The sequence below is a fragment of the Crinia signifera genome, chromosome 2, assembly GCF_055691185.1.
Source record: "Crinia signifera chromosome 2, ASM5569118v1, whole genome shotgun sequence".
NCBI classification, from domain to species: domain Eukaryota; kingdom Metazoa; phylum Chordata; class Amphibia; order Anura; family Myobatrachidae; genus Crinia; species Crinia signifera.
Genome location: NC_139218.1, coordinates 71,554,472 through 71,565,401, shown reverse-complemented (window position 1 = coordinate 71,565,401; position 10,930 = coordinate 71,554,472).

Here is a 10,930-nt window from a genome sequence, read left to right as displayed (position 1 = left end):
TACTTGCTGTGGCCTGGAGCAAAATTAGAATGAAATAGAAATGATATGAGATGAAATTATTTGAGAGGTCTTTTACTTTACTATGTACCACCATTCTATATATATTTATTTATACTATATGAGTTACTCACAAATCACAACATTTTCTGACTATTTACATTTAATTTTGAACAAATCTTGCTACAAGCCAAGAAGTTACTCCATACGCATTGCCAAATTAGAATGATGAAACGATCACCTTAGCTGTAATTTTTTGTGACGCAGACGCATCAGCAATAAAGCTCCATAATATCGGACATTGGTAGTACATCCACCGGTAAATAAGTCCTATAATTTACAAAACACTAAACACTGAAAGCAACAGTTTTTCCAATCTAAACCACCACCATCCAAATTTTAAAGATTTCCATACTTGAGTCTACATGGCTAGATCACTAGGGATACGCCCATTAAACATGGTCATACTCTGCTATGTCCATTACATATTCTGCCGAAATGACAATAACACATTATGGCACACACATTAATGCCTCTTGCACATTATACCACACACCATAATGCCCATTACACATAAGGGCATACACCGTTATACCCATTACACATGATGGCACACACCAAAAGTTCTCAGCAGCATGTCACCACTGTGGGGGACAGCGTAAGGGCGCACAGTGCTACACACAAAAAGGGCACGGTGCATTTTCAGCTTTTAAAAAATGGGCAGGGTGCAGCACCCTGGAAAAGAAGCTTAGAGGGAACACTACTACTAAAGCTTGATACACAATAGATCGACTTGACAGCGCATTTCATTATATTGATCCTCAAATTACAGCTGGACGGGCATTTGAATTTGCACGCCCAGCTGTGACATGAGTCCGTGCAACCAGTATATATGCATAGCCAGACCTGCAGATCAAATTGGGTGTACACACATGCAGACCTGCACATTATATGTAGGCCATTCGATAAGACGATAGATCATTCAGTGTGTACTTAGCATAAGGCAGCTGTGCTAAGTGTGAATATCCTTACATCCTGGACTGTAATAAAGGCATATGTGGTACTCTGCACTGGTTAATAGTAATTGAGGCTCCAGATACAAGTTCCAGCAGAATATGAGCATGTGACAAAAGGGGGCGGAGGCAGAACATGAAGCATCCATTCCATTTCCTATTCCTCACTTACAGTATTGATGAGCATGTGGAATTTGACGGATGATTCTGACCCTGGGAAAAAGACTAGTTCCAAAAGCACCATGAATAACAGACATTGGTGGCAGGGGCGTAACTAGATATTTGTAGGCCCCATAGCAAAAGTATGTAAGTGCCCCCTATTTAGCAACTGATGGTAATAAATGTATGCAAAACATATTACTTAGATAGTAAAGATGGGCCCCCTTCAGCTCTGGGCCCCATAGTAGCTGCACCCCTTGCACATATGGTAGTTACGCCCTTGATTGGTGGATCAAAGACATTAATGTGTACTTCCAATACGTCCTTGGCAATCAGAGAGGTCTGTGTAGCTAAAGGAAAGTCCAAAGAGAACTCATGATCATCATATGGTTGACCACTAATGGTCGACAGTCAAAAGGTTGACACAATAGTTTTTCTTCTTTACTACATTTTCAGCCGATAAATGCAGACAGGCGGTATTTCATGCCCTACCATCCACTAGGGCGTGGAGGGAGAATAAAATAGTGTGCCGAGCACAGCGAGGCACCGAGCCCAAAGCATGGCGAGCGCAGCGAGACTTAGAACGTGTCCATGTCGACCTATATTGATATAGACACCCTAAAAGCATTAAAAACGAATGTCGACCTTTTTCCATGTTGACCTTTTGGATGTCGGCCTTTTTGCTGTTGAACTTTTAGCCATATCGACCATTAGTGGTCAACCATATGACTGTATGTCATGAGTTATGTCTGTTTTATACCATAACCTTTAACTGTATAGGAAGAACCCATCAGAATATCAAATACTAATCTTATGCAAGAAAAACTATATTCACAAAATAAAACAAAAAAATGACAAAATATAAGTCAACACAGCGACCAGAAATCACTTTGTTAACATTCATTTCACATTTTCTAATTCTATATTATATATGTGTCAAACAAAAAAATACAAGCACAATTAAAATGATAACACATATTAATGGAATATGATTAAAAAACATTTAAAAAATATAAATAAATAGGTCATTTTCTTTACATTTACTTTTTTGATAGACAATATATTATTAGAAAGGTAGCGCTACCTTTCCCAAAATAATGGAAAGACTATGGAATTGGGAACCTAATAGATTGTCTTATGAACAAAGTTCAGTGCATAACCAGCATACCCCATTTGTAAAGATGAAGAGATGGCCCTATCTCTTCATTCAACACCCATCATCTCTAATGTAGTCAAGAGAACAAGCTGATGTGTGAGGAACAAGATGCAAAAGCTCTAAACTGATCTTAACCAGCTCTGAAATGAAGAACTGGTATGTTATAAATGAAGATTTTTTTGTTCGGACCCTGCAAGCCACCACTGCTTTCAGCATGCAAACATCCGTGGCATTATTTAACAACTTCCCAAATTAGAACACCAGCCACAGAAAACACCATCATTTCCAAAGTAGAAAATGGTCTTTATGTATCATCTTTTCAGAGGTCATCAATACCCCTTTTATACCCAAATCCTGGATCCAACCCGGTATTTGGAACACAGTTCCAAGCCAGGTCAGATCCGGAATTTGCACAGTTTACACTGCCGTGCCGACCCGCAGTGTAAACGGGGGAAGCTTTTGTAGAAGACCTCATATCCAAACGTTGGGACCGCAGAACGTCGCACTGGGGGCAAGCCTATCACCAAGGTAAGCTGCTGAGACCCCTCAAGCCCCCTTCCGTGAGCTGACTGGATGCCACACACAGGCATCCATTCATCTCCCTGCAGCGGAGGCAGTGTGCGCCCCCGGCCCAACCTCCACGTTGACCGCAGGATGCAGCAGTCCAGAGGTTGAGCTTCCCCCATTGCTGTAAATGGGAGCTGGGTCAGATGACCCAGCATACCTGTTTACACTGCCCTCTACCCAGGTCCTGTCCGTGTTCTACCCTGGTCAGAAGTCCAGTGTAAAGGGGCATGGGTTAACCCCTTTTACACCACCTCTGACTCGGGTCCACAAGGGAAAAACACGGGTTTTTGCGGTGGTATTAAAGGGGTATAAAAGAGGCCAATGATTTGGAATTGTTGTATCACTTACTATTCATATGTTATACTGCCTAAGATGGGCAAAACTTCCAGGCACATGGAGAAAGGGCTATGAAGATAGAATAGGTTGTAATGCATAAAAACATTTGTCTAAGTTCTAAAGCTGGATGCACACTATGTAATGTATGGGAGAAAATGACAATTGACCACTTACTTTCAAACCCTGGAAAACAAATAGAACTTTCTGAAAAATTGGTTACATCTATTGGTCTACATCTATAAAATTTAAGAATTTTATCCGAATAAGCATTTTTGCCCATTTTCTAGATTTGTGAGCAAACAGTTGATTGTCGTTTGCTTCCAAACATTACCAAAGGACTGGACAGAATCTTAGTGTGTATCCCATCCAGCTGCATTCCTAAATTGGGTACACACTAGCTGATATGTAAAGGTACTTTCCCGGTTTTGACTTCACACGCTTCGGGCTCGGTGGCTCGCCGCAGTATATAAAATCAACTCCACGCTGACGTGGATAGTGGGGGTATGAAAAGGTCGGAGGATGCGTACCACCGCCCCTCACGGGCTCGCTATGCTTCTGGTTGGCGTTCATCGTGGGTTGGCGTTAACAATGGGGGGGGGGGCATTTCACATACAAATTACCCATCAGGGTGGGTATACAATCAAAAATCGGGTATGGTGGGCCATTTAACATTGTTCCCTATGTAAAATCGGGTCCATCGCATTGGTCGCATTGTATGCCATTATAATGGCATACAATGGACCCGATTTTACATAGGAATTTAACATTGAGTACAATGCATACAATGTTAAATCACGTCTGTCTCGTCAGTCGCATCGCATCGCATGCCATTATAATGGCATGCGATGGACCCGATTTTCTATTTGACGGGAAAGGTTAAAAAAAAGCCCAAAATTGCGTCCCATCGCATACCTTAACTTAAGGTATGCAATGGGACCCGATGGGTGCTGTGCTAGGAAACAAGTACCACAGCTTCAAATGGAGATTTTTTTCTTTTCAAATAAGCAGCATTACTTCATAAAATATTTTAGATTTAACAGTCAAAAGTACCTTCTTACCATTCCGCTAATACAGCTGTATTACCTCAATCATTCTTTAGTCTTACAATACTAAATACCTTGGTAATGTAATGGTTACCACCAAATATGTAACAGAGGCTTTCACAGAAGGCAATAAATATATTTTAGAAAATGTACAGTATACTTCATCCTAACAGGAGGTGTGATGTAACATGAGAATTCTGTCTCTAAACAGAAACTAAAATAAAGCCTTATTTGTTGTAGACTCGATTTGTATAATATTTAAATAGAAAACCAGTGTTACATACCTATGATCAGTCATTTATATGAGGAAGATTGTTTCTTAGCCTCTGAAGTCCTTTAATCATACCTTTCAAATATGCCAGATTTTGGGATCTCCCCAAGAAGCATGCTGCTTATTCTGCACCTGTGTGGATGGGACTTGAAACTATGGATTATGTTCTTTCAACACTTTGGTAACTATGCAGAACAAGGTTACCCCTAATATAAAGAACTGCCCAGAGAACACTGTATGGATGGCATTACTATAACATGTCCATACAAAATATGCTTATTCTAAAAAGGTATTCTTAGGGGGTAGATTCATCAACCATTCAAAAGGATATGTGGAGAGGATTCCCATGGCAACTAGATTTCATATACACTGAGTGGCCAAATTATTATGACCACCCCCTCAATACAATGTTGGACCACCTTTTTAGCTTAATACTGCAAGGATTGACACCGCGCTGAGTCGACCCTCTCATACAATTAATCACATCCACATCTGGGTGGTAGATCTATACCCGTAAAGAAATGTATACATACTATACCAGATCAAACTCTTCTTTTTTGCATATACTCTCGTGTATGGAGGAATAAAGAAGAGTAAAAACCAACTGGATAATAATTGAGGATCACTGCAAGAATACACTTGAACTAACATCAGGTTGTGAGCGCAGTGTGCGACAGGGAAACTCTGTTTTTGTATTTCTCTGATTGTCTATGCTGAAGGTTTGTTGACCTTCATTCCGTTATATACTGCTGCTCCGGTGTGCGCCAAAAGGATTACTGTACCCTTGCTTTGTTCTAATGCCAGCTTTATGACAGGGAGCATTGTCCTGCTGGAAGTATCCATCCCCGGCAGGTACACCATTAACATAACAGGATGTACTTGATCTGCAGTAACACTCAAATACCCTTGGCCATTCAGACGTTCCACAGGAATCGAAGGACCCATACAATGCCAAGAAAACATCCCCCAAACCATAATATTGCCTCCACCAGCTAGAAGTTTTGTGGCAATGCAGTTGGGGTCCATGCTTTCGTGCTGTTTTCTCCATATTAGCACTTTGCCATCTGCATGGTGTAATTGAAAACGCGATTCATCTAACCATGTGACCCTTTCCAGTCCTCTTCTATCCGATCCTTGTGCTCCTTTGCAAACTGGAGACATCTGCTCTTGTTCAAGGCAGACAGTAGAGGCTTTCAAACAGGTTGTCGGCTTCCATAGCCTATACAGTGTAATGTGCGGTGAACAGTTCTTTCAGAGACCTTCGCAGTTGCTCCTTGATGAAGATTCCCTGCAATTTGACTTACTGTTGCACAACTCTGGCAAGTCTCCTTTCAGATCGAGCATTCAGTAGCCTTTGAGGACCACAAGCCTAACGTTGAGACACTGTTTTCTACTTGGTATTTCACTCTCTGTAAACATTAAGAACTGCTGCTCTTGAACACTTAACAAGTGCAGCCGTTTTGCTGATACTGGTTCCGCCGGTTCGAGTGCCTACAATCATCCCACTTTCAAACTGTTAAATCATGTTTTTTTCCCATTTCTTTGCAAGCAACACAGTGTAATTGATGCTTTTATAACTCTCTCACCCTCTAACGGCAACAACGTTAAGTTATGGCCAATCTGCGTATACGTATCAAGTTGTCATAATAATTTGGCACTCAGTGTATATGTACAGGCAACCTGCATAACCCAGCAACCACAGAACTACACATCCCAGCAGGTCATTTTAGTATTGAAGTTAGGGAACACTAAACTGTGGCTGTATATGCTGCAATAGGTTGTTCCACAGCATATGGAATGCTACAGGTTTCCTACCTTTGATTTAGGATGTTTATAAATGGATAGGATTTCTATAAGCAACTTGTCCTCCCATCATCTTTTTCATAAACCCAAGTGGCAACAGCTTCTCATTGTGCTGAAGGATTGACATGGCTTAGTTATTTTAGTCTTCAGTTGAGTAGTTAGGAGACCACAAGGATCAGGTGGTTTTTCAGATAAATTAATCTAGTGGTTCTCAACCTCTGTCCTCAAGGAACCCCAGCAATTAACTTTTTCAAGGTCACACTGCAGGTGCACAGGTGCGCTGAGACCACCTGATAGAAATTATTCCATTAGATGTGAAGATTAACACTGCGCTCAGTCTTCAATGCCCCACGTCTGGGTCATGTGATCCAACAATCTCTGTGCATGTTGTTTTACTAATCAAATGACAGGTGTGCCCAGAGGCTCTCTAAAAAGAAGTACATAAAATATTATGATAAATGATGTTTCTTAGGACTGCCTTATTATAGATATAGTACTATATCTTTTTATTATTGTTCCTTTGATGCACACGTTTTAGCTTTGTAATTAGTAGAGTGGTATATATTGAGCTACCTTTTATTTAACTCCACACTTGCTCCAGAGGAAGCTAGAATACACACAGTCCGGGGAAACATGTAGAGCCAACTAATAACTTACCGCACCACAAAAAACTGATTTTGCTGAAACCAATTTGATGGGATACCTAGCAGTGTCCCTAATTGCACCAGATGATAAAGTGGACAGCAATCAGGAATCTTGAGCACTTGCAAACAGAGCACATTGGGATAATTGGAGTCATATCTGCATGAACTTGGAACATCAGCCATATCCCTAATTGCTCCAGACCCAATCAGTGAACCTTCATAAGACTGGTAATATGAAATTATTTTCTTAACCCAGTTGGAAATACTCGCACCCCTCAATTGAGGAATATATTTATACCATTATATTCAATTGTTATATTATTGCTTGTTAATTATTTTAGTTAAATACATTTATTCATTGTAAACAGTCTATATAATAACAGTTAACACTGGCAAATCTGTCTTATCTTTTTAGGGGAGTGACTACCCATCACCAGCTGCTGTATTTGAGCACCACACCTTACCACTTTTCAGGTGCACAGGTGTACTCATTCACTGACACATTTTAAAATCCACAGGTGGAACTAATTACATCACTTGCTATTCTATGTGGAGACTTGGAAAACGTGAACTGTTGGGGGTCCTTGAGGACAGAGGTTGAGAACCACTGAATTCATACAAGGAACTTATCTTGATCTATTTTGAACAATATTGCAAAGACTCTTACCATTTTCAAATATATATATTAATTTCTAGATTACCTGTTCAAGGTTTGTTTTGGATTTCAGCTTGTTGGAAAAAGCAGTTGTAGTTACACAAGTGGAAGCAACCCCCCAAAAATGACCACCACAAAACAGACTCAAGTACACCAACACAGACAAGAGGCAAAGATTCCAATGTTTTATTAGAGGAGGCAGGTTGTATTTGGATGGTAAAATACAGCTTACGGGGTCCAACATAGCAGAATATCACTTTAAAAGTCAGGGCCCAGGCAAGGGATGGAATGAAGGAAGGAGGAAACCGTGGCTTCTGGGAGGTAAAATGTTCAGGAAATATTGCATGACATGACAGCCTCAGTCTCACATTATGTTTTCCAGCACGGAAACAGTGACTACTCATGACACAGAAAGTTAAAACAATAAATTAGAACTTCATATCTTGCAGTTATTTGGCAGAACATAGACATGTTTACATTAGTTTAATTTTTTTGTTTTGAATATAAGGCAACACCAGCCAGCACGTTTAGTCCAAGGTTTCCTACTGTGCTATGGGATAATCTGCCATCAGCTTCTGCTAGGATGGAGACTAACAGCAGCACGCTGGCATGGAAAAAAGTTCATTCAGAACACCTTTCAATAAGCTAGTACATTTATTAAATAAAAGGAGTATCGGGGAAAACAAAAATAGAAACCACAACCTTCAACAGCGACCCAAAATTATTTATCTTGGTCAGACCTACCTAGTTTATTCTAGCCACCCTCACTACTTATGACCATTGTAAAGAATTTCTAGCCACCTAGGAACGTCACTTAAATATTCATATTTTCAAAACATTGTTTTTGTTTACAGATGTTTACGTTTTAAAACATACTAATGCTGCCCATACATGGCGCGATGAACACATCGCATTTTGGACTAGGCGCGATAGTCCAAAAAGTACGTGCAGCACATACTTTTTGTACCTTGCGATGATGTACACAAGAGCACGCATTGCAAGGTAAAATAACACCGTGTGGGGGCACCTTAAGAAAAAATTAGAATATGCTGAGTAATTTTGAGTACTGGCTTTCATTTCCAATCCAGAATTAAAAATAAAGTGACACTAGGTTCTAGATTCAAGTTGCAAAGGGCAGATTTAATAAATTATGACAAATATGCTGTCTAAAAGGGGAAAAAAAATGGTAAAATTACAACATATGATCATTACAAACTAACTCCAGTCACTGTAACAAAAGCAGCATCAGGAGACATTAAAGCAGCAATTTTAGGACTTGTCAGAATATCTCCCTACCCCTTTGGTTTTGGTCCAAATCTATTTATATAGCTTATGTCTAGAAAGGAAACAGCAGTTGACACATTTGGTTACAATTAGCACTCTGGCTAATAACCGGGTGGCAGCAGGAACCACAGCTACAAAACAATGGACTGCAAACTATATGCATCTAACAAGTTCTATAAAGAGAAGTTTCAAATTAAAAAAGGTAGGTTAATAAAACATACTTTTCCTGAATTACAGAGATAGCAGATCTAATAATGCTGCTTTAATGCCTAGGTTAAAATAGTAGAGGCAGGATTTTTTTGAGTTAGATCGATGGGGTGTATTCAATGATTTTTGTGCACTGTGACAGCGAGCAGTGCTGTCTGCTCGCCGTCACAGCTCGCAGGGTCAATATTGAACTGACCTCCTGCACAGCACGCGCAGTTTCCCCCTCGCTAGGTTTTTGTAGCGACGGGGTAACGGCGTGTGCGGACGCTAAAACAGCGAGCCTCACAGCTACATGCAGCGGGCTCTCTGCATTAGCCATGAGCCTTGCTGTTTGGGGGGAATCCTTGCCATCCTCTGGGATTTCCCCCAAACAAAGAATAGGGTGTGGTGGTTAAACGACAAGGGGCGCTTGTTTTCGGCGATCCCCACCATTTAACCCCCTTTAATACCCCTTGAATTTGACCCAATATTCATGAGACAGTATCCTATCAACCCACTTGGCGCTACAGCCAAATAACCAATAGAATGAAATCCAAGAAAACGAATAGGCTGCATAATTATTTTTTTTAAACCCACGTTTTGTCAAGAGCAAGAAAAAACTGCTTGTCAAAAACAAGTGGCTGAAATTAGCATTTATGTGTCCATAACTGCCCGAAGGCTTAAACAATAGGTCTGCACAGAAGAAAGGGGGGGCGGGAGTGTAGAGGCAAATACTTAAGGCTTTGTTTGTCTATCAGAAAGTCGGTGAAGGGTGCAGCCAGTGACGGCAGTGGGTTCACTCATACCGGTCTACTGAAACCCACACTAACAAGCAACATTCATACAGAAATATTACACTTAATTACAGTAGTATAGCATTAACTTTTAGCCAGTGTACATAGAAAGTATTACATTTCATCTTTTTCAATTTTTATTTTTTTTGACATTCAACCTCAAACTTCGTTGTGATCATTATATTCAGTTTCTTCACTTCCAAATGATGACATGAAAAGCCAAACAGTGCTCAAATTCATTCAATCAGAGGTTGTAGTGTTCCTTAGGGACTTGGAGAAGCCAACAGGATGCAAGGCTGTCCAGCAGCACTGAAATAACTAAAATAGCGCTACAACAAAATCACCAACCTACACCAGATTCTTACCTTTTCCTTGTGACAAACACCCGTGCATTTATTAAATCACTTGGAGAAAAAAAAAATGGTAAGTTAAGGTACATGTACCTGCGGGCCAGACTGAACAGAGAAAGCCCATTAACTCCCTAGGAAAGGGACAAGAAGTTCTTCATGACAGAAGGCTACATAGCTCATGAAACTCAACACACAAAAAAAAGTGTACGGGTAAAAATAATCCTGGTATTAAATTTAAAAACAAACTGAACTGCAAATGTTACCAGATGAATGATAGGACGCATACTATCTTTGAACCCGATACTGCCTTTCATAAATATATAAATTATAAAGTAGATACTAACATGAGATCTAACAGTGGCATGAGACCACAAAGTAGTAGCCATTGATTTGAATTTATTATTGGAAGAACAGAGCTAAACACATGACCTACCTAACTATATAGAAACATATATACATTTTCACAGTTGAAAGCGCTTCATGGCTTTTCTAAGAAAAAACAAGAAACCTATATCTGTTATTTTCACTAGTATACTTAATGTAACCCTTTGGTTGGCATCAGCACTTCACAGTGTAGTTTAAAAGCTCATTTAAAGTCACCCAAAATCATTTGTGACCAGTACGATTATCGGTGTTCTCATGTAAACAAAATATACACAGTTGGGGGCATTT